Source organism: Melospiza melodia, chromosome 2 (assembly GCF_035770615.1).
Source record: "Melospiza melodia melodia isolate bMelMel2 chromosome 2, bMelMel2.pri, whole genome shotgun sequence".
NCBI lineage: Eukaryota > Metazoa > Chordata > Aves > Passeriformes > Passerellidae > Melospiza > Melospiza melodia.
Genome location: NC_086195.1, coordinates 109271894 through 109295124, shown reverse-complemented (window position 1 = coordinate 109295124; position 23231 = coordinate 109271894). Strand labels below are relative to the sequence as shown.

General features: G+C 35.6%; 1 protein-coding gene across 12 annotated transcripts in view; it reads right to left on the bottom strand.

Annotated features, from left to right (window-relative positions):
* The window catches only part of GPC5 (glypican 5), a 596960-nt gene that overhangs the window by 505481 nt on the left and 68248 nt on the right, over positions 1-23231 (bottom strand). The gene's annotated exons all lie outside the window — the stretch shown is intronic.

Here is a 23231-nt window from a genome sequence, read left to right as displayed (position 1 = left end):
TGAGAACAGAAACACAGAAAGACATATTACAAATATTAACCCATTTTATACACTGAATGGCTACAACTCAGTAACATCTATTTCAAGTTTTACAAGTTTTCATGTATTTTTTTCCCATTTGATTTTAAATAAGACAGTAAAAATAAAGTAAGGAAAAGCATGAAGTACAGTTAATACAGGCTAAACAGTGATGTTAAGTACAGGCAGAATCAAAGTGTGAAACCATGTCAAGCGATTTCAGAAGCAATCTGAAGTCTGCTGGTCAGTCACTGACTGAAAAGTATAGTAGAAAAACCAGAATAAATGTAAAAAAGACAAGACTGGCTACCACATATTTTAGAAATACCTATGCATAAAAGCCTTATATTATGATAAAATGTTTGTTCTATTCAGGTCAGTGAAAGGATTCTTGCTGACTGCAGAGAGTTTGAAATTGCATGCCTTGTGAAAAGATTACATATACTTCGTATTTAGTCCGTCTTTTCTCCAATAAAAGAAAGATACATGCTTCTAAATCACAATCATTCCTCCGCTATCTCTAAGTCTTAGTTTCGTATTTCATGCCACTCTTAAATTGAATTTGCTGTTCTCTTTTCTATTCTTCTAGCATTCACACATGTAAGAAAAAAGTGTTGACAGCTCACAGTAAGGAGTCAGAAAGTGCATCTCACTTGTGTGGTTTTTTGGGGTTTTTTTATTGCTATGTCACATACATATGTGAACTTCCCCTTAAGTGAATTTCACTACAATCATTCATAGATGCCAAATTCATAATGTCAAAGAGATAATGCCAAAAATCAAAGAGATTAATTTGTTTCAAAAGTCATACTCCTAAAGTCAGTACCCTTCATGAAGCTAGGTTCCCACCAATGGAGACCTATTCAACACAGAAAAGCCTCTTGGGTTTATCCTGTGAGTGAAAACGCAGAAGTGCCAGCTGAGTACCTCTGCAGCTCCCAACACCTCCACCAGCCCTCACCCCTCATCCCTGAGCTATGGGACACCCATTTCCCTCTGGAGCAGACAATGAGGCACAACAAATCAAACAGGGCAGATTAAACTGATAAAGATGCCCACTTTAAGGCACCTGAACCAAGGATGAGATCTCCACCAGCTGTACAGGCAGTTTGGAAACTCAGCTCCCATGAAGGCAGGAGTACATGGGAAACTAAATTACAGCCCTACATTATTAAATATCTAACTGTAATATATCTCATTTTTACTGGGGGAAATAAGGAATGCAAAGAACAAGCAGGCCTACTAGAGAAATTTTATTTAGTCACCTAAGAGTGTTTGATAGCATTTTTAATGGTAGATGCCATTTTTATTTGCCTGTCTAAAAGATCATTTGTGTTCTGCAGGTCTTGCGTCATATCTGTAGGCTCTTTATTATAAACATTCTGCATTTAAAATGATACTAGATGGCTGTGCTGAGACCACTGAACTAAATGCTAGGTAACTAGTTATCACAGACTTGACAACCCTTTATATAAAATCCTGGAGCAGCCTAGAAGAGCAAAGACCAAAAAAATGAAGTAAAATTGATTCTTGGTTTAGATGGCTTAAAATAATAAAATGTGAGGAAAATTAATTTTTTTTATTATTACTTTCCTAGATAGAAACCATAAAATCTGTGATCTAAATGTCTGTTACAATCCATGGCTGCAGTATCCTATTACCAAGTGCACAAATATTAGTTGAAAGAATAAATCATGCTGCATGTGGACAATCAATAGATTTTACAATGTGGTCTAAACAATAACAAATCTTCAATACTGAACTGTATTTCTGGTGCCTCAGCAACCCCCAGATGAATGAGTACAATAATCAACTACATAATTTACTGACTATTTCTGCCTTTCTAAATAGATTGTGATGATACTGGCCACTTGTGTTTACAATTCTGCATCATGCTTTTAATTGTCATTTCATGATTTCTTACAGAATTTGTTAAGTTTTTTTCCTACTGACACATTTTCTACTTTATAAACATGGCTATTTCAGAGATTTGTTTTGCTCTTAGCAAATTTGCTAACAGAGAGCAAATCACACCTATGTTTACTTTCAATATTGAATAGCTCCTGTGAATACCTTACGATGGCAATCTATGTCATTTACAGCACATTTTTGAAACATCAGTGACAAGTTATACTGGTTCAATACTGCAAACTAGCAATTTGTTTATCTTTTAAATCTATGGGCTGAGACTAACATAATCAGCATTAATTACTCAGCAACATAAAAGAAGTGATGAGTTTTCAAACAGTATAAATGTAATACATATAAAATACATTTTAAGTATAACTAAGATGAGCTAGACAAGCTCTTTCTACTGTTATCAAATGATTTTTAATCTTCAGGTCTCTTATCTCCATAATTTATGAGATCATCATATTAACTGCTATACAATATCCTATAGATACTTTGTGCAACCCTACTATTATTAATGTCTAGTTTTTACACAGATGACGTCAATTTTGTTTTTCTTTGGTGACAATTAAAACAATTGTTTGTACAATCCTAAATCAAATTTCAGGGCTGTCAATATTTTAACCAATTCTTTTTTTTTAAGAACAGTAGTATTTCTCTTCCTGATTTTACTAAGAAAAAAACATGAGGCTAAGAAATTTATAGATGAGAAGTTGTTTTATGTATAGCATTTTTTCAGCTGATACTTCATATCAGTACATATATACATTATTTTTTTATACTAGTGTGTTTAACAAAGTGATTCCAAAGTGATGTAAAAATAACTATCAGGTCAGTGCTTTAAAGGGTTTGCTCTCTGCCTTTAGCCTTTCAGTTCCTTGGAGCCATGGGTAGGTCTAAATTACAAAGAAGTTCCAAGGTATCAATAGTCCAGTGGATAAATGGGTTTAAAATAAAAATCAGATGAATACACATGACTTGTTTACTAGAACAAAGAGAACAAGTCCAGCTTTTTATTCCTGCACATTAATCAGATTTAATGGAAATACTGCACTGAATGAAATAGAATTTGGATTAGATTTTAAATCAGCCCTGCAATTCTCACCCGTAATAGTTTTGGCAAAGGGTCTTTATACTATAGATACCTTAGAAAATTAATTTGAAATACATTTCTATTTGCTGTTGTAAAACAACTACACTTTTTAAATTTTACCCTTTCTTTACACAGATGTTCTACAAGTCTGCTAAATGAGACAATGCACGGTTCTAGATGCTGAGCACTACCTTTTGAAGAACATACGGTATGTAATGCAGACACAGTCTAATAAATTAAAAATCCAGTATTAGTAGTGGTCCAACAAGTTGTGAAGTCTTATAATTTGGTAATAATTCACCAGCCTAAATTACATATTATAAATTAATTCATATTTAGGGTAACAGATAGAACTCAATAAATAATTACCAGACAGGTTAAAATCCATCCTTGATTTATGACATTGTATTTAGCAAGACTGCCTTTCACAGTCCAGAGGAGATCCAAAATTGACGAGCCTGGACTATTCGACGGGTCAGCCCATAATATACAGGAATCAATAACTAAATCCAAGCAAACCTGGAAAACCTACACGTGTTATAAATTTATTATGATTTGAAAAATTCTATGGGAAAGTATTGCCAGCTGCCATCGATGTTTGGTGATCTTGTAGGTTTTTCTTCTGTTTATGGGTAGCACAAACAAACCAGAAGCATCATGCTCCCTCTACTAAAGATTTATACTACAATCAAATGTACCTTGCATGCATTGTCCTTCCAGAGTCACAACAAATGTCTCAGGTACAAGTTACAGCCAGGTAAGCAAAAGGCATTCAAAAGTTATGAAAAAAAAAAATAGTGGAGAAGAAATTAATCCAGACAGCATTACATTCATTCTATCTTTTTTTAAAATGCATCAAACAGAGAACTATGGGTAGGTGGAAAATTCAGTGTAGTTATTCCTCTTTAGCAAGTGACAGATTTAATGCAAAATCCCTGAATCATTTAGAATATCAGAAAAATGAGCTGGAATGATCGAGTCTTCAAGACATATAAATGAATTATAAAGAATGAACTCATTAGGGCATTGCCTGTGAAGGTTATATGGGAGAGAGATCAATAGGGTGATAGTCAAACAGATTTGGGACTCACTGAAACTGCTCCTCATTAATACAAATTTCAAATTAATCCATTTCACAGACTGCAGACTCACCAATGAAGTCAGTAAGAAAACAGGTGTAACAGATGAAACCTGTAGCATAACCAACTTTGTGTTGCCAAAGGGCAGCGATGCACCTCGGGCTTTTATAGCTCAAAGTACTCATAACAGACTTTAGAGTTTGCCAGGTCTTGTCTGGTCTTGAATTTAATTTAGCTGTCTTTGAAAAAACACAAACATTCAACAAACTTGAATTAGAATTGGTTGACCATTGCCTAAGTTGCTCTGTGTTCAGTGGCATATTATTGATATACTCAAGGAGTTTCCTACATATCCTGTGATTTGGAGTTTGGTTTAGTCATACTGTATTCTCTTTAGTTGGGGCTTGTGTTGGGGATTTTTTCTTAGCATCAGTACACAAGGAAGTTGGCATAGGACAGCTTTAGTTGGAATATTAATAGGAATTAGCAATCATACATAATCATACATAATTCAGGCTATAAGCATTATTTACACTAAAAAGAACTGTTGCACTTTGAAATGAAATAGCAAATTGTCTCAAATCCATATGTAAGGTGTGTTCTTCTTTTTTTCCCCCAAAGAAATTGTGAGAACTCATAAGAAACTCATTCCCAAGTCAACCAATACATAGAATGTAGAGAAATGTCCAAAGCCAGGTAAGATGAATTTCACTCATTTTCGTGCTTCATCTTTTCACTAGTCTGAATTGGTAAGTGTACTTCTCATTCTTGTTTAATAATCAACTCAGTATCATCACGCAGTGTTAGTTTTTCCTGACTAAACCTGACACAAGCTATTTTGCTATGTAGAATTTGCTTTCTAAATCAGCAAATTTAGGTGTGTTTTCCTTTCCTTCTCCATCTTCTCAGGTATGCACTTGAGAAACAGCCCTACAATGGAAAAGGTCATGTTCCAGTGATTTGACATGATGATCCAAATCTTGTCATTTGCTTGGGGGTTTTTGGCAGGTTTTTTGTCTGTTTGCTGGTTTTGTTGGGGTTTTTGTTTGTTTTTGGTTTTGGGGGGTTTTGCTGGTTTCGTTTTTTGTTTTGGTTTTTGTTGTTGTTTTGTTTTTCAATAAAATGTTGGAATAAATTTATTTTTTATCCAGTTCTTTGGAGTTACATTAATTTTTTATGACTTAATGGAAATCATCACAATTGATTCAGAAGACTATTTTTGAACTTTTCAGTGAAACTTGCTGCTGTGGATTTTAAAATATCTAGCCTTTGAATTTGTTATTTAACATACACCTAAGTGGAATGTAAAGTATTTAATCCTACCTCGACAGATCATATTTTAATACTGAATGTCTGTCATATGAATGAAAGAATGAATGAATAATGCAAGGTTATCATTTTATCTAGTTATAAGCAATGATTCCACTTTTCTCTCAAAACTGTTCTTTCCTTTACTTTTCAGTCTGGTCTTATCCTTTTAATAGTGATGACTATGGAACCATTCATCTTGTCATTTTGGCAGCCACATGAGCAGATTGTTTTCTATGGTGTCAGGAGAGAAATAACTAGCAATTAACAGAGCTCGACCAAACCATTTTCTTTTCCTCTTGAATTCTGCTTGCGTTCTCTCGGATTTTGCATTGCACTCAAGGCAATACTTTCCCAGAGGAAATATTTCCAAATTCTGAATAGACCGCTTACTGCTGTGGAACAAAATATGCTCAGAGTTGCAAGCAGGGCATTCCAGGGAATCAGAGCTTTAAAACTGGTATCTTATAACAAAATTGTTTGAAAATATTTTGACATAAACTGCCGTGCATGGTTTGCAAAAGGACATTAAATTGATACCGATTTAAGATAACCATTTTTACACATTTGCCATAATAAATAAGGACAGCAAGTCATCTCAGATGTATGAAAATATATTGTTCAGAATTTATACCAGGATGATGTTGAGATAGGAGGGCAAGAAAATTAACAGAATAGAAAGATAAATTCATTTCACATAATTTTCAAACTATATATATGTGAGTTAAGAAGCACTTCTAAGGCATGATTCATCTTTCTGACAAGCTTAAACTGAGATGAAGTGCTCACTGGAAGTGCTTGTTCCTCTCACTTTTACTATAAAGGGATGTGACACTGAAGCCCTAAGATTTTTGTAGGGAACTGGCATAAAGGGAGGTGTCCTTAAACAAAATTCAGTACTGCAATTTATACAAATAAAGAGCTTGGATGATCAAGCTTCTATCAAGTGGTCTTAATGGTAGATAATTACAAACTTCTTATGTATTTATGCAAATCTTTTTTTCCTCTTCACACTTGTAATCTGCTTTTCTTAGAATGAAATATATGGTTGGTTCCAGGGAGCTGCTGGAGCATTATGTCTATACATGTTACTTTTATAGGAATTAATTATTTGGGAATCATAGAGAAATTGCACTTGAAAAGAAAGAACAACCTCATGAAGATTTCCATAAAGCTACGATGATGACTGACATGAGATGAAGCTTTTGTCTTTCTGTTTAAAAGTTTAAAACCTGACTTTCTATTTATTTTTTCAATTTTCCCAGTTTAATGGTGACAATACTCACTCATCTTCAGTAAGCTGGGGGGGAGGGTATAAAATTAAAGTGAAATGTCAATCAGGTTCTAGCACATGCAACACTATGGATCAACATTTCTTGCACATCAAACAAGTAAATATATTCATTTTGTATCACTGATTATTTAATCTCACAGTTTTTTTCTAAGTGTTGATTGAGATTTGGTGAATTCCTGCATCTGACTGTCAGAGGAATTCAACACCAAAAATTATCAGACCAGTAAGACAAAGGAATTTAAGGAGACTGTTTACTTGACATATGACTACATGTAATAGGTTTCAAAGATCCTCAAGAGAGCATGGTAAGGGATTAGATGGGTTTATTATCTTTCAATTCACTTTGCTTAACTTCAAATTTACTGAAGAGAAAAAAAAATATGGAAAAAAGATCCTTAAGGCTTCATTTCCTAAACAAACATCCATGTTTTTCATGGAAGATGCAAGAACAATGAATTTTATGACTGCATCTATACTGCACTGAAGTATAGTTCTGTATTCCTTTGTAAATATTGGATATCAAGAAGAAAAACTGTATGTCTCTATGTATAGCTCTGGTATATTGGTGATTAGTGACCTTAGCACTGTTCATGATTAGTGATATGTGCAAAATTCTGCTTAACACAGGTGATACAAAAGGCATTTTGGTCTATGCCATGTATTTCAGTATCTATTTTGGCACATGATATAAAAAAGAACGAAGTATGCACTTCCAAGTAAATGCAGCATTTCTCACTTGACAAGGCTCAAATGAAGTGGATAACCAGGCAGCCAAATGTTCTCATTCACAAGTAGAAGCAGAAAATAAAATAGCCCCTGTGAAAAATGTAAAACTCCAGTTCTCTAAACCAGCTAGGAAAGCACATACAGTTGATCTAAGTTAAGTGAAATTCAGAAGATACTTGTACTCTAGGGAAATCCCAGGAAAGAGTAATTGCTTCTTGAACGACAAATGTATGACATATTCTGTGCAGCTGCTTTTGATGATAACATCTTAAAATCAAGCATTGGTACGGATTGGAACAGTTCACTCTACTTCAATTCACCCTTCCTTATCCAGTATGAATCCTGATTTTATACAATTAATTTCTACATCAACTAATGACTCATTCTTTAGAAAATAAGGATAAAATAATACATGTTAAATGGTCCAGAGTTGCTAGTAGCTTTGGCACTTAGAATGAAAGAACAGAGGAACTGTTTAGGTCCCACTGAGACCCCTTCTGTCCCCTGCAGGCCATGAATCTCCAAGCCTTCCCTCTGCTGAGGTGCAGAACAAAGGATCTCCCATCTGATTTCTCAGTCCAGCTCTCTGACCTCACGGCAACAGGGAAGAAGTCAAACCCAAGATTTCTTCATTTAGTCTGGATTTCTTCCAATAGTCTACACACGTTTTCAAGAAGCAGACTACTCTGAAAATTTTTATATCCTGTTTTTAAATACTAATACACTTATACATTTTTAATGAGATTATTATCCCACCTATTATTTTCTGGTTTTGTTTTGCATAATGCCTTTTTATGACTATTAATATACAGTCAGAGCTGACTCAATGGACCAGAGAAAAATTGATGTTAGATTTAAATGCATATCAATTTCCTACTGTGTAATTGCATAAATGTGGGTTGAGTATGGGCTGAATATAATTAAATTATTCTCTTAAATTTTGTATCTTAACGCTCTTTAGACTTCACCAAGTTCCTTTCAAATACACAAAAGATAATTTGCCTTTTTTAAATGATGCTAGTTTCATTTCAGAAAGATTATGAGTATAGTCAGTGCATTATCTACTTTCACAGTCTAGCTTTACCTGCTTTCACCCCAACGCTGTTAGCAGATGTTCTGCTAAGCACTGTCCTGCAAGCACTGCTGCCTCACACGTTCTCAAGGCATGGAATGCTTTCCAGGAAGGACCTGCAGATATTAGCTGATGGAAATACATGTCTTCCAAACTACAAGCCCACAGTAATTCCTACCCCATCATGTGATTTGCCCCATTGCGCAGTGTGACAAAGGTTATGCATTTCTGGCATCACTGAAAAGTGGATCATTACCTCCCCACTCCCTTTACAGTTATGTATCCTAGATTACATAGGACTGGAAGATCTATCACTAAAGAATGAAACCATGTAGAAACACAAGGCTAGAAGGCACTTAAGATGTGTTCTAATCCATCCATTAAACCCAGAGCAGGTTCAACTTGATTTATGACCTTATATTTTAACATCTTAATCTAAACTATCCTTAAGATACTCACATTAACAAAGAAGCCACAACCTACAAGAAAATCATTCCAGTATTTCACCATACTCTCATTTGCTTTTACCAATGAGAACTAATTATTTTCTTCCTCCTCTTAGTTATTTCAGATTAGATTCTCTGCAAATGACAGTAGACATCTCTAAAGACCAAATACATCTCCAAAGCAGATTTGTCCACATCTCAGCTACCAGTAGAGAGGATGATGGCATGATTCATCTGACCTAGTTTAGATGTCCACATGGAAATGAGATGAATCATACTGCTTTTCTCCTCTATTTATACAGAGAAAGGAGGGTGATTAGATCAGAGAAACTGGGAGATGAATCTTACTCCTGAAAAATGTTAAAAATCTTTCCTCTTCTTTTTATTAAAAGGATTAATCTTATTTCAGTCATAAGGGGGAGCACATTCTGCCCCTATGTAGTTGAATTTAATTCTAAATACCAGTAAAAAGGAAGTCTAAATTGCCCAAACTATGTGTTTAAGTGGACATGCTGGATGCTTAGGTGTTCCAAATTCATCTCTGCCTGACTAGCTGCTATAAAAATGTTTTGCTAAACTACTTCAGAATTGCATGGTTTCTCTAAGTCATGTTTACGGTGGGAAACACTAAGCTTTATACATTATTTCAACAGAACAACTGCTGAGCCAGTCCTTCTTCAGTCCTCAACTCAATCTTATTCCTGCCTCAGTGCAGAATTCACATACACCCCATTTTGAATTCTAGCTCTATTTTCCACCCTATGAAAGAGCTCCTGCTGCCTTCCCTCACTGAGAGCACACTGATTACTTCACCATTCAACAGAGGGATGAAAATCGTGTCTGTACCTGCCTAAGAACCACATCTGAAGTGCCTTTTTCTAGTCTGACTGTGAACACTTGCTAATCAATCAAATGAACATTTACAAAATTTTTAGCATCTGTTTAGTGGTAATTTAATCAAGATCACTCCCAAATTACTTTTGAGAATGCCACGTTGAAGATCATAAAGAGACTTAGGAAAGCCAGTTGATTTAACACCTGTGCTTTTCACAAATCCACATTTTGGATCCATTTCTCTACAGGGAAACTTGTAACATTGTTATTGCTTGGTATGTTCTTGTTGTTAGCTTCTAAATAACTCAGATTTTTATTCCCAATAATTGAAATTAGGCTAAGAAGTTTAAAATGGTCTAGTTTCCTCCTTTTCTGTTTAACAAAAAATAAAACATTCACCCTTTTCAGTCTTTTGCTATATCTAGAACTCCAAAGACAAGTACTAGGGCACTTCAGAATGTGAACATGCTTACATCTTACAAGTGCTGCTCCCTAGCTGTACACAGGGGTCCTTTACCTGATAACAGACTGATCAACATGGGTGATAGATGGGCTTGAACAAAGGTAACTGTTTCTAGGGGATCCTGATGGGACATGTGGGAAAATTTTGCCCTTTCCTCCTTTTTTCAATGGATCTGCATCAGAATCTGATTTATGCCCCTAGAGTGATAAAATTGTGATATCATCTATTAAAACACACTTCATATCTGTAATACAAAGTAAGAGGTTCATTATAGAGCTTTCAATTTTATATTTTCCAGTTCATATGTATCTTTGAAGGCATGCATGTCAATACTGATGAAAGTAGTTTACATTCACTAAATAATGACAATGCCAAACTCAAAATCCTGAAGACAGCAGATAAAGATCACATCTGTTTATCACACCTGTCACATAAGTATACAGGGTAGTGATTCATCTCAGCTACCACCTCAGCTAAATGCCATATTCTCTTTTTCTCAACAGTAGAAACTTATGGGATGTTTAAGGTATGATTCATCTGACACATTTCAGATGTTTATGGGAAAATGAATCATGCAAAAATATTTATGTGGGCATGAATCATGCCAAAAAAGTGCCTCTCTCCATTTTATATTGAGGGAGCTGATGGTGACAAGTTCATCAATCCACTCTATTATATCAATCATCATTAGTTTTGCTATTTCACATGTACATCTTGGCTATCTCAGTTAAAAATTTACTTAAACTTCCATATTGTTGTCTTGGAAGAGCTGTATTTGAATTCCTGCTGTAGAAAATTAGATCAAATTCTGTTTGCTCCAGAGGTTTACTTGTCCAGGGACTATTTTCTTGCAAGTAGATAAAATGTTTTTTATTATGTATTCATCTAACTTCCACTGCATGAATGCAATCTATATCATAGAATAAATTTCTGCTAAAAGTAATGAACTCTTAAAAAAAAATACAACCTGTACAAACAATGAAAAATACGCCTGTACAAATCGGATGCCATGTTCCATTTCTTTTTGATGTCACTTAATGTTGATTTAGTAGTCACATGATATAAATTTGTATGCATCTCCTTTTATTTATGCATATTTACCACTAGACATACAATTAATAGCTTACTCCCAGATTTGTTTCAGATCACTCCTACTAGTTCTTTCCAAGAATGCCTGTATGGTTCTGTAAACAGGCTTACCACAGGAACCACTCTGAAAAAACAGTATAGCTGAAACTGTAAGCTTCAGCACTCTCCACACTCTTTCAATATTGCTCCTTAAAGCTTCCCATTTCCTTCATCCTTCTGACACCCCATGGCATACAGCAAAGTACCTTGGGTTTATTTTGGTAGGTGCAGTTCGGCCCTCCTATTATTGCAGACTAAAAAAAATGCATTTAAAAATACCATGTAAAATCAAGAGTGCACACACAGCCAAGCAGTACATGAAAAGAATGTTCCATCCTGCTCTAGAAAGAAGTCCTAAGTGGTGTGGACATGAGCCACACTGTATTACTTGGCCAGCAGTCTGATATTTCTAGAGACCTGTGCAGTTAGCAATGCCGACGCAGCAAAAGTTCAGTGCTGGGCAAACTTTCTCCTGTAATGTTGAGGGCCATGCTGTAGTATTTTCTTGCTCTTGTGTACCTTTCATTTAACTTCTGAATATTGTATATAGTTTCAGAACTCCTCACAGGGCTCCCTCACCCTCTACTAATAGAGATTAAACAGATAAAAGAGGTACAGGAGAGAAAAGCAATACTAATCGTGTACTATCTATTGAAGATTGGAAGTAGCACCACTACTCTCCATTCAATTTACCAAATACCTTTCAATTCCTTGTCAATTCCAGTTTGACAAGAAGATCAAATGTTAAACTATTTTCTCAGTTGGCTACTTAGTAGTGACAAAACCACAGCTCTTTTCCACATTGGAGTCTATGAAGAATGGGATGGGAGTAGGAAAACCAAGAGCACCAATCTGCTGTAACCATCCAAGGAGAGAAAATTTTTGTTTCAGTTCCAATAGTATGTTTCTTTTAAAAGAAAGCCATGGAAATTAGTCCCACTTTAATCCTGAGGGATGAGTGATAATCCCAGCTCTTGAACACAGACTGTTACTCTGAACACAGGATATACAAAAGATGTAAAACCTTTCTCCATAACCATGAAAATCATCTGTCTAAAGCAGTAAAAAACTCCCTTCTCAAATCCCGTGCACGCGGGAATGATTATACCTCCAAAACAGCAAGTAATAAACTGTGAAAACAAGAGGAAGGTGAACAGCAGAGAACTACTCAGTCACTTGAGACTCTTATAAGTGCCCCACTATTCTCTTCTGTGACCAGAAGTTCGTATGGGGAGTTTGTACATATTTAATATTACAGGAATGTTCTGAGAAGTAATTTCCTTCCTCTCTTTATCAGTGGGTCTTAGAGAGATGACATTTACAGCAGAGACACAGGATCATCCTGTTCCTTCTTGAGACTCTTTTGAATTGCTCTCAGTGGTTCAAGAAGACTCCTCAAACCAGCATGACTGTTGATGGAGGACTCTCCTTCTTGGAGACAAGAAACTGCCCTCAGAAACTGGTCATTTGATTCAAAGCAAACAGCAAGGAAGGCATCCTCTCCTAGCTGGCAGATAATGCAAATCAATATACTTTAATATATCTTAATGCTACCCTAAAATAAAATAAAGATGCAACTAATCACCTGGTAGGAGGCTCAAACCCAGAGGACATGTGCACTTCAGAAGCTTCAACGAGCATTACCTATGTGAAGCGGCGTATAAGAACATTTTTTAAACACCTATTTCTTAGATTCTCTGACTTATTCCTATCATGAGGATTTTTCAAATTTTTTTTTCACCTGACATTTTGCTGTATGGTAGGTTCTAGGTGCATAAATTAATTGGCTTTCTGTACATGAGCCATAATCACGGGTCATTTAGGAAGCATGAAAAAATGAAGTAGCATTGTAAGAGTCATTGTGGATCAACTGAAAATATGGGGCTTAGGAAACTTCCATCTACATGAGAAAAGATGACACCCATACATATTTTTTGTGGAAAAACACACCATACCATAAACCATTCCACTGAGCAGACACAGGTCTGTGAACACTCATATTACAGTCATATGTCTTTATAGATAGCACATACAAAAAAAAAGATTCAGAGGATTAATGAAAAAAGGGCAAAAAAAATCAATATAAAATATTTTTTTTCTATTTCAAGGAGAATGTTCCCTGCTTCTTGGGCTTTACTGGTTTTAGCTTTTCTAAATCCACAATAAATAATAACAGAACTTTAAAATTGCAAAGTTCTGGCTTTATTCTGTCTTTTATCTGTTAATACAGTTTATGCATCATTTATAACTTCTTGTTACAATCTCAACAAATCAATAATTTTCAATAATAAATAAGTAAACAAGTCCTGCTGTATGGCTTAGTTAATATGGGCAGGTAACACAACAATGCAGCTGTATTCTCTCTAAACAGTGTACTAGGATGGGGGAAAAATAAAGTGAATAATATTTTATATGAACAATAACATTGTAATTTGTAGTATCAAAATAATGAGACAATTAATGCCCAAACATTATTTTTTCAAAATTTAAAGCAGGATTAATTTAATCTTACTATACTCATACAGAAATCAAACACTTCACCTACCCCATCTATTTGGATAATCAGTGGATAATCAGACAGGCACCTCCTCATATTTTAGCCCTGAGGCAAATATAAGGTTACTAATTAATTAAAAACATGCTTTAACTGCACAAGCCATAGTTCCCACTGACACAATTCATTCTGATTATGGCAACCATCCACCTTAGGATGGGGTAAGTTGAACTCTGGAATTCCCTTCCTTTATGAACCAGCCTGAGCCTAAATGAGGCAGTTGAATAGACACTCTTTTAGCTACTTTATAGTGACTAAAATTAGAGAAGACTAATCCCACTCTTAGGAGTCTGCGAATTCAATTCGGTTCAGTTCTAGGGGGATTTAGTACTGAGTTTGCCTAGTTCATAGGCCTTCAATTGCCACAAAGATAATTTCTATTAATTAAAACACTGAGAGAGGGGAGAGGAGACAAAAAAGGGAACAATATTTTACAGAGTTCTTTACTCTTTGGGAACCTTTATGTGTTGAATACCTTTATATCTACCAGTAATATATTCGCTTTTAGCGTCAATAAATGTGTGTTGCTTGATATATAAGTCTGTTACCATACATTTAAGAATTTAATAACACCCATTTTCCATTCTTACAGTATCTTACAGGGATGCAACACACTGCTATTTCAATACATTTTTTCCTAAAGAATAATCTACCATACTGACATGATTTTTTAAAATTTATTCCATAGAAATAGATATACTCCCATAGAATAGTTCCCATAGAAAAGCAATACTGCAGTGAAATACTTTGCTGACTTTAAGATACTTTTACTAGCAAACTACTATCTCCACTGAAGTCTCACTTGAAACAACTCTCTGAACTAAATCTTTATTTCCAAAAATCCACCTAAAATAAAGCATTCTAAATACCTGGATCAACACAGACATTAAGATCCCAGATTTGTTTTTTTTTTCTGGGTCTGGCTGCAAGACTAGCTAATTTCCTGAATTTCAGATAAAATCCAGGTATGCAGCATTTCCAATTTCCAGAAAATAAAGTTAATTTTCCTAAGAAGGTCTACAATCAAAACAACTAGGAGAGCAAGACGTGAAAGTAGGAATCCAGTGATTATTAAATAGTAACACTTCAATTTTTTAAGAATGCTTGTACACAAAGTTGAGCCAGCTCTACAGAGAGATTTCTAAGCAGCATCCAAGCAGGCTGGAGGTGAATAAAAACCTTTTTGTACACTGATGTTCTCTGGTCTTTCTCACTTAGCTAGGATCTGAAGAGAAGTCTGAGTTTTACCAGCACTTGGGCCAGCAGAAACTTCTCCCTTCAATGGAAGATGGAGAAAACTGCTCACCCTATTCTTCAGAGTTTATCCTTTCCTGATATGCACACCTATCTCACCTTAGGAAGATTATTTATTATTTAAAAGCTAAAGTCCTAAAAAAATTCTGAGAGTTACTTTAGAGCATTATTTGAAAATAACACAGAACATAATATATTGCTGATGTGTAAGTGGCACAAGGTTGTGGCATCCATCTGTGTCCCAAAGTGGCTTCCAGTACAGCATGGGACAGAATAAATAGCCTAGTTCTGCTAATGATCCACACATAATAGTTTTCACACCAGAAGAGAAATTACCCAGTAACAGTTTCTAAGTTCCTCCAAGAAAAACAATGTTGTGTGGGATCACCTATATGACATAATCAGTTACTGATGTTTGATATCAAAGGCCAGAAGGGAGACTGAGCTTAGAATCTCATACTGGTCATAGTGATAAGAAGTTATTGTTTATTGATGTTACTGGCCCTTGATCTTTTTTGTTGTGCTGTACTACGTCTGATCCTTGACTGTGAAACATACAGGAAATTCATTCATGTTGTGCGTTTCTGGAACTCAGTGATTACTTCTTTCCAGGAAGGAAAAACCTGAGCTAGTCTGAGAGATCCTGGATCAAATGCTGACAAAAAAAACGAGACTGCATTTTCAAATAATGTGTTAAGTACACTTATCTGAAGGAAATCAATTATTTGGCTTAACAGTGAGAACAGTTTTGCTCTATTATTTAGAAATCAGGAAAGAAATCTACTTTGGAGAAGAGAGTGTGAAAAGTTTTCAAAGCTACTTGAGTTGCAGCTTATATTATCATGCTGAATGCATTAAAATTATTAAATAAACGTATCTAATTCCTTTAGGTAGAAAGCAAGTGCAACTGGATTTTTTATACTCTGTTCAGTGTTATTAGTAGACAAAATAAGACTATCAGTTCCTTGGAAGCCTCCAAGAAAAGCCAGGGCTATTACAGTATTTTGTGTTGAGATCAATTTAGCACACTCTGTGAGAACCAGGATCCAAGAGATTTTGGCATGGGGACCTCTAATTTTTGCATGCCACCACCACAGTTAATTTAAAACCTGAAACATTAGAAATTGAAGTGCTCCTATATATTTATGGAAGTACACTTTTTGAGCACCTTTGGGAATTCAGAAACTGCAGGACCTGTAGAGTTAGGTACCAGCTAAATGGCATGTTTTCAGATTACAGTTCTGAAGGTAGACAGTGAAGTTTTCTCCAGCTTCTGGTATTTGCTATCAAAGATAAGTTTGTCAATGAGTCATCTAAGATCATTACTGTTCAATAAAATTTGACTTCTTCTCGGTATAACATGAAAGACAGCTGTTAGCTGGACACACAAAGCCTATTCACTCACTTGTATCAGTTTACAGGTTGATACAGAATATTATGCTTCATCAGTCTGTCACACATCACACCGCAATTTGTGTGTCAGATCTTAATGTAGGAGCCCATTGAGGTTGATGCTTAACTACCTGTTTGGTGTTTAATTGCCTCTTTTAGACTTAGTTTCTTGATCTAATCTTTTAAAGATGATTTGCAGACTTAGAAGATTTGCTTTCACTGAGTGTCAAGTGCTAAAATCTGAACAAAAAATTCTAGTTTTCTTACTGTGTGATAATAAATAACACAAAGTACAAATCACTTGTCAGTCATAGTTACAGCAATAGTGAGCAATCAAATAGTGCTTTGAAATGGTGTATTTAATTGAGTGAACAGGTTAGACTGCTTATGCTATTTAAAGCTATCCAATCTAAGACCAGATCTACTTGATTTTTGGATAGGTGCTAATAGCATAGCATTTTGTAAAAAAAAAAACTTGCCCAGCTTCTGCATCATGCAAAAATGGTTCAATTTCCAAGGAAAGGTCTACTTCTGAGTCGTGTATGTTTCAGTAACAGAAATACTGGCAGACTCCATATAAAACTAATGGGTAATATCATCATACATGCTCATTTGATAGGGTATTGTACAGAATCTGTATCATAGTACTTTAATACTGTTAAGCTATAGTGGGACACTGTGTTCTGAGATAATAGATTGAAATTTATGTTATGTTATTTAGGACTGAGAGCTGAAGATATGGAAATAGAAGTAAAATAGTATTTCCCACAATAATGTAGGGTAGTTTGCATCACTGAATAGTACTGAGAATCATGAAGACTCAAATTCCAGTATCCCCGAAATTTTGAGATGCTGACTATCTGTGAAGATCTGGGGAAGCCCTGTAATTCTGTCTGTTAGAAGACAGCTCTTAGACCAGCAAGTAGAAGCATTAACCCAGAACTGCAGTGCCCACCACTAAACCATCCCATTCTTTTGCAATGTTAGGATAATACACTTGTATAGAAGGAGGCTGTAACGATTGTTTATTACTTGATCAGCATGTTTTACACATCAAGAAACATAAATAGTCTATCTACACTTATGACTAAATCAAGACAGGAAATTTGTCTGTAACATCATTAATATTACATCTTTGTTTACATATTCCAAAAATATATAAAATGTATGACTTGCTATATGTGACTATCCTTTTTCCTATTACTGATTGCTCCTTCTATTATCTTTGATAACAATGAGGAAAGAAAGGTGGAAGCTACCGCACCACTGACAAACCACAAAGACTAAATAGATCAAGATAATTCTTACACACATCTAAGAAACACTGCCTGAAAAATAAAATCAGAGACAATTACAATCTCCAATAAATAAAATATATTTTGGGAAAGTAATATAGTGAAATGCAGACTATTCATCAGTCTCTCTGGGTAGACTGATAATAATTTGTTACACAGAACAGAAAGCAAGAAGACATAGACCTTACAAAAGAAGACAGATGGACACACACACCGAGAAAAATGAGGGCACAAAATGTGAAACAACTAGCAAGAAACAAGAAAGGTAAACAAAGAAAAAGATCAGTAAGATCATTAACTGCAAGGGGAAGACAAAGGAAAGCTGGTCCATTACTCAACAGGGAAAAGCCATCAAGTCATGGCACTAAGAAAACATTACTGTTTAATGCATTTACTGTTTCAGTCTTCACTAATAGAGTTAGATGTAATCAGGCAGATAATGTAAATAACACAAACATCAATGCATTTAAGATAGAAGAAAGGAAGAAGGTTAGGGAACACACCCATTAGTTAATTGGCTTTAAATCATTCCAAAATTATGAAATTCAGGGAATTTGCTGAAGCAATTTCAGAGGTTCTTCAAAACCTCAAGGATGATGAATGGGATTCTGGAAGGCTGTGGAAAAAAAACAAACAAGCCACCTATCTATCCTTGAAAAATGGAAAGTAGAAAAAGCTGAAAAACTGTATGTATCAGTCAGACTAATACTCGTTGCTCGAAAAAACACTGGAATATGTCAGCAAACTAAAAACTACAAGTGTCAGTAGAAGGGATGATGAGTAAGACTGAAACAATTTTTTAAAGCAAATTCCTATGGGACGCAAAAGGGCAAAACAAGATTTTACTTGTTTAATAGAAAAAAGCAAGCTTTAGTGAAGCTTCTGATACATAATGATCTCTTAAATTCGCATAAGCTGACTTAAAGTAGTCTAAATTAAGTTACTCTTAATGAGCAAAACCAGTTGGCCAGGTATTTCCAGAGAGATAAAAATGGTTCCCTGCTAAGCAATATAGTGAGAGACATGAAAATGGTTCCCTAATAAACAAGAATATACATATCTGTGATTCCTTGGAATCTACTGTTGGCTGAATCAGTATTTTCCTTAGTAGGCAATTTTGGCATATTTTTAATAAACGTGAAGTTATGAAATACAAAGGTATTGCCAAGCTGAAGCTAACAGTAAGCATTTTTGCTCACAGAACTAAAATTCAAAATGACCAGAACATATTGGATACACAATCTGCAAAAACAGAATTAATTTCCCCAAAGAGAAGTGAAAAATACTTCACTCAGGCAGAAGCAGTCAATGGCACAAGTCCAGACTCTAGAATAACTGCCTACAAGAAATAAAACATCTGGGGGCTTTCATGCATATGAAGTTGAACAGGAGTCTTCTATGCCATGTAGGAAAGGAAGAGACCAGACTAGTGCATTAAAAAAAAAAGAGAACATATCCTGTAAATATGTAAATAATCTTTCTGCTGTAGCTGGCTTTGAGATACATTACCCTGCAACATTAAATTTTATTTTGGAACTAGAATCCTCAAAGTATCTGGATTGTCTAGAAGAAAGAGAAGGGACTATAACAAAAAAATCATCTGAGATGATGATTTAAATATAATATGTAATGAAACCTACAAGTAATATAAATTAAATCCAGCCTAAAAACAGGAAAGGCATGATAGAAGGTAACTGCAGAGAGGAACAGAAAAAATATTCTTCATGTCTATTGTGGGCAGTGCAAGTAGCAATAGGCTTCACCTTTGGAAAGGGAGATTAATTTAGGCATGAAGAAAAGCTTACTAGACGTGACAGCTATGATCCAGAACAGATTGCCTTATGAGAGTGCAGAGTAAACCTCAGTGCGATTTTAAAAAATAAATTAGACAAAAGCTATTTAGTTTTTTCCTTTGTGATTTGCAACCTAAAACATTTTGAGAGATTCTGTCTTGACATTTCCCAGACTTCATTGTTTTCTGAATTCTTGAGCTTCTTATGATACTTGGTACCATCGTGACAAATGAGGAGAGAAGTTTGGTGCTCCTCAAGATCATGTTAAGATGGGAAAGGAGATGCTGTGAGGAAATGCTGACTGTTGGTCACAAAGGTAAGAGATGAAAAGTTGAAGTTGTCAGGTGACCTAGCAAACAGCCCAGCAAATACAGAACCAAAGCTCTACCTGAGCTCAGCTGTCTGATAGCCAGGACGCCTGATAAATGAACATTTCATCATGGATAATCATATGACAGGGAGGACTTTGGAAGACAGATCAATACTAAGGAGAGGGAAAAAAAGTCACAAGATCCAAAGGCCAAAAACCCAAGAGAATATGGCAGGTCTGTAGAAAATGAGACAAGAAACCCTCAACAGTTACTGGTTTTTTATGATGAAAGGTTTTTTCCTACCAGTATATGCCAGAGGAATGTGTGAACTGCCGCTGGATCAGAATTTTCCAGTGAAAACTGCACCACCTACCAAAATACTGAAAAGCGGTTTTCTGTAATGGAATGAAATATCACAAAATCACAAGGGACTGTGTCAGAATTTTAAAGAAAAAAAAAAAGGATTAAACACTTGCTCAGGTGACAATGAAGCCATAACATTTTTAAGTACAGGAGTATCAGTTAAGTGAGTGAGAGTAACATTTGAGTAAGGAAATGAGAAAGATCTTTTGACTGTTGACGTTTGATCCTCTTTTTAACTCATTTCATTTTCACGTGAAGATAATTACAAGGGTGATTACTGGGCCATGTTTCACCCAGATGTTTTGCTCCCTCTCCTTAGTGGTTCTGTATTGCTTACCTGTCCCAGAATTTCAGCAGGAAAAACCAAATCTAGAGATGATTTTTGCCAATGTTTGCACCAATGGAGGAGCACAGCAGCTGTGAGCAACAGAGCAGGGCGCAGCCGTGGATGCTGGCAGCACAGGGGTCAGGAGGAGCAGAGAGCCCTGCTGAGATCCTGGGGTGAGCAGTCAGCACAGGCAGGACATGCACTCGGAGGAATGGGGAAGCCCAGTGGTGTGTTAAGAGAGTTCACAAGAAATGAGGTCTCAGGACAGAACACAGTGCAGGACTCACTGTGGGTAAGGTTTGGGAGACTGTAGGAGCTGGAGCCTCAGAGGAGATGGAATTTGGGGTGGTCTGAGAGAGGGAATTATAAAGAGTTCTGAGCTTTAGAACTTTAGGCTTTAGAGCTAGCACAAGAGGCAGACTTACATAAGAATGAACCTCTCCACTGAGAAGTCTTCAAGGTTCTAGTGCAGATGTGGCAATAGTTCAATTTTGGGCACAACATTTGTGATTTGGCATGTGAAAGGCTTTGAGTCAGGACAAGAATGAGTTTTAAAACCTTCTTCCTCCCTCTAAACATCTATAACCTGATCTTGAGTGATCAACACACAGCTCATCCTCAAGTTGGGATAAAACTGCTGCGTATGTTTTTACCTCCTTTCCACATTATTTTTTAATTTTTTTAACTTTTTATGGTTTTTAATAGGCAATATGATAACCACACAGAATTCTATATGTCACTCTCAGAAGGATGCCTCAATTTCAAAAGCTTAATAAATGAATTCCTGCAAGACCTTAGGAGTACAGCACAACTTCTACATATCACCCAAAAAAGCCAGTGACGGTAAGTACATTTTGCATCAGAAGCTGCTCTGTTTTGCATTCCATCAGCAGCAGCCAGTGCTCCACCATGCATTTGTTACTACAGTATTGGATTGAAACTTCCCTCATTAACTAAGAACATAATGTTGTTTGTTGTATCGCTGTCATTTGGAACTACTGCTCTGCTGTGCTTTGTGGAATCAGTCGTGTGTACAAACAGTTCACTGAAGGGTGGCAACTCCTTTGTGAGGTTAGGAGTTCTACACCTGTCCCTCACTTGTCAGAAAACACCAAAGCAATTATCAGAATTGTTCATGAAAGCTGCTGCAATATTTAGTTAAATCACTTTACCAGACATATTCTATTTGTTACTTACAATGCACTTAAAAATTCCCCACAAGATAATATATTCTCTCATCTGCACTTATTGCTCTGTATCAGCCATTTTAAAGGAAATATCTGAATTCACAAAATTGCATTTCTAGAACTTTTCCACAACAGGCAAGTCATTAAGCATAGGTGATATTTTCAAACTGAATTTTCAGTATCATATTTGGGGGAAGGAGTGTTTCATATCAAAAAATCCTTTAAATATGTATTCTCCTTTCCTCATATCTCTGTCTCGTGCAGTCATGTTCTTGATGCAAAGAGATAACAAGTACACTAACAATAAATACAACCCAATAAACAATTAAGAGCATCACTATCTTACTTTTTAAATGCTTCAAATATATCAATTTGCTTCAGAAGTAATGTTCAAAGCATGACAAAATTAGCTCTAAAACAAACCAATTACTGAAAAAACAGAATATGTATTCACAAAAAAATTTTTTTCTAATTCATGTAATTTGATTAGCAGACAAAATATGCTTGAACATAAAGCCATACACTGCTAAAAGTATTTACTGTTGCCAAGGATGCCCATAACAAACAATTCACACTACATCAGTGACTTCAAAGTGCTCCTTAGGACTTCTAAGATGGGGAGTGGGAAGATGACTGGGATGGTTGCTCAGGAACACAGTTTATTGATAGATCTGGCAACGATAGATTAACAGTTGAACTAGGTATCTTAAGAGGTCTCCTCCAGCCCTAAAAATTCCAAGATTCTATGTTCAAGGTCAAATTATCATGAACTGGAAAAAAATAATCTCAAAACCTGCACAATTCCTGAAGAAATTACTCATGTTCCTAGGAAGAATGATCTGAGTAAGGTTTGTATATGCTAGATACTCAGAGCAAATATACAGGTGAAGAGGGCTCTGGAGACAGAGCCCATACAAATTGCTGGAATTCTGCTGACTAAACAGACTTTGGAGTAGACAATAAAACTACTTTTATGTTCTATATCCATTTGTCTACACTGAGTATTCAGCATGCACACATCAAGAGAGGAATACAGTCAGAAGACCAAATGTGCTTCCAGGGATATATTTCAAAATAATTTTTAAAGTGCAAAGAGCACAAAATTGTATGCATTAAATTAGTTTTTATGGTCATCAAAAGAAAAAAAATCATTATACATATGTATGTGTGTATGTAAGTGTATGTATAATAGAATTTAATCCACTGGCATGTCCTTGAGCAACATTATTACTTTACAACTGTATGTATGATTCTTTTACCTCTAAATTCTCCTGTCACAGCTGCTTTATCAATGTCATGCTTCTTCATTTTCTTGCATGGCTGGCTGCAGAACTCAGAGCAGCCTGATAGAGAACAACTATGAGAAAATACACATTCACTTC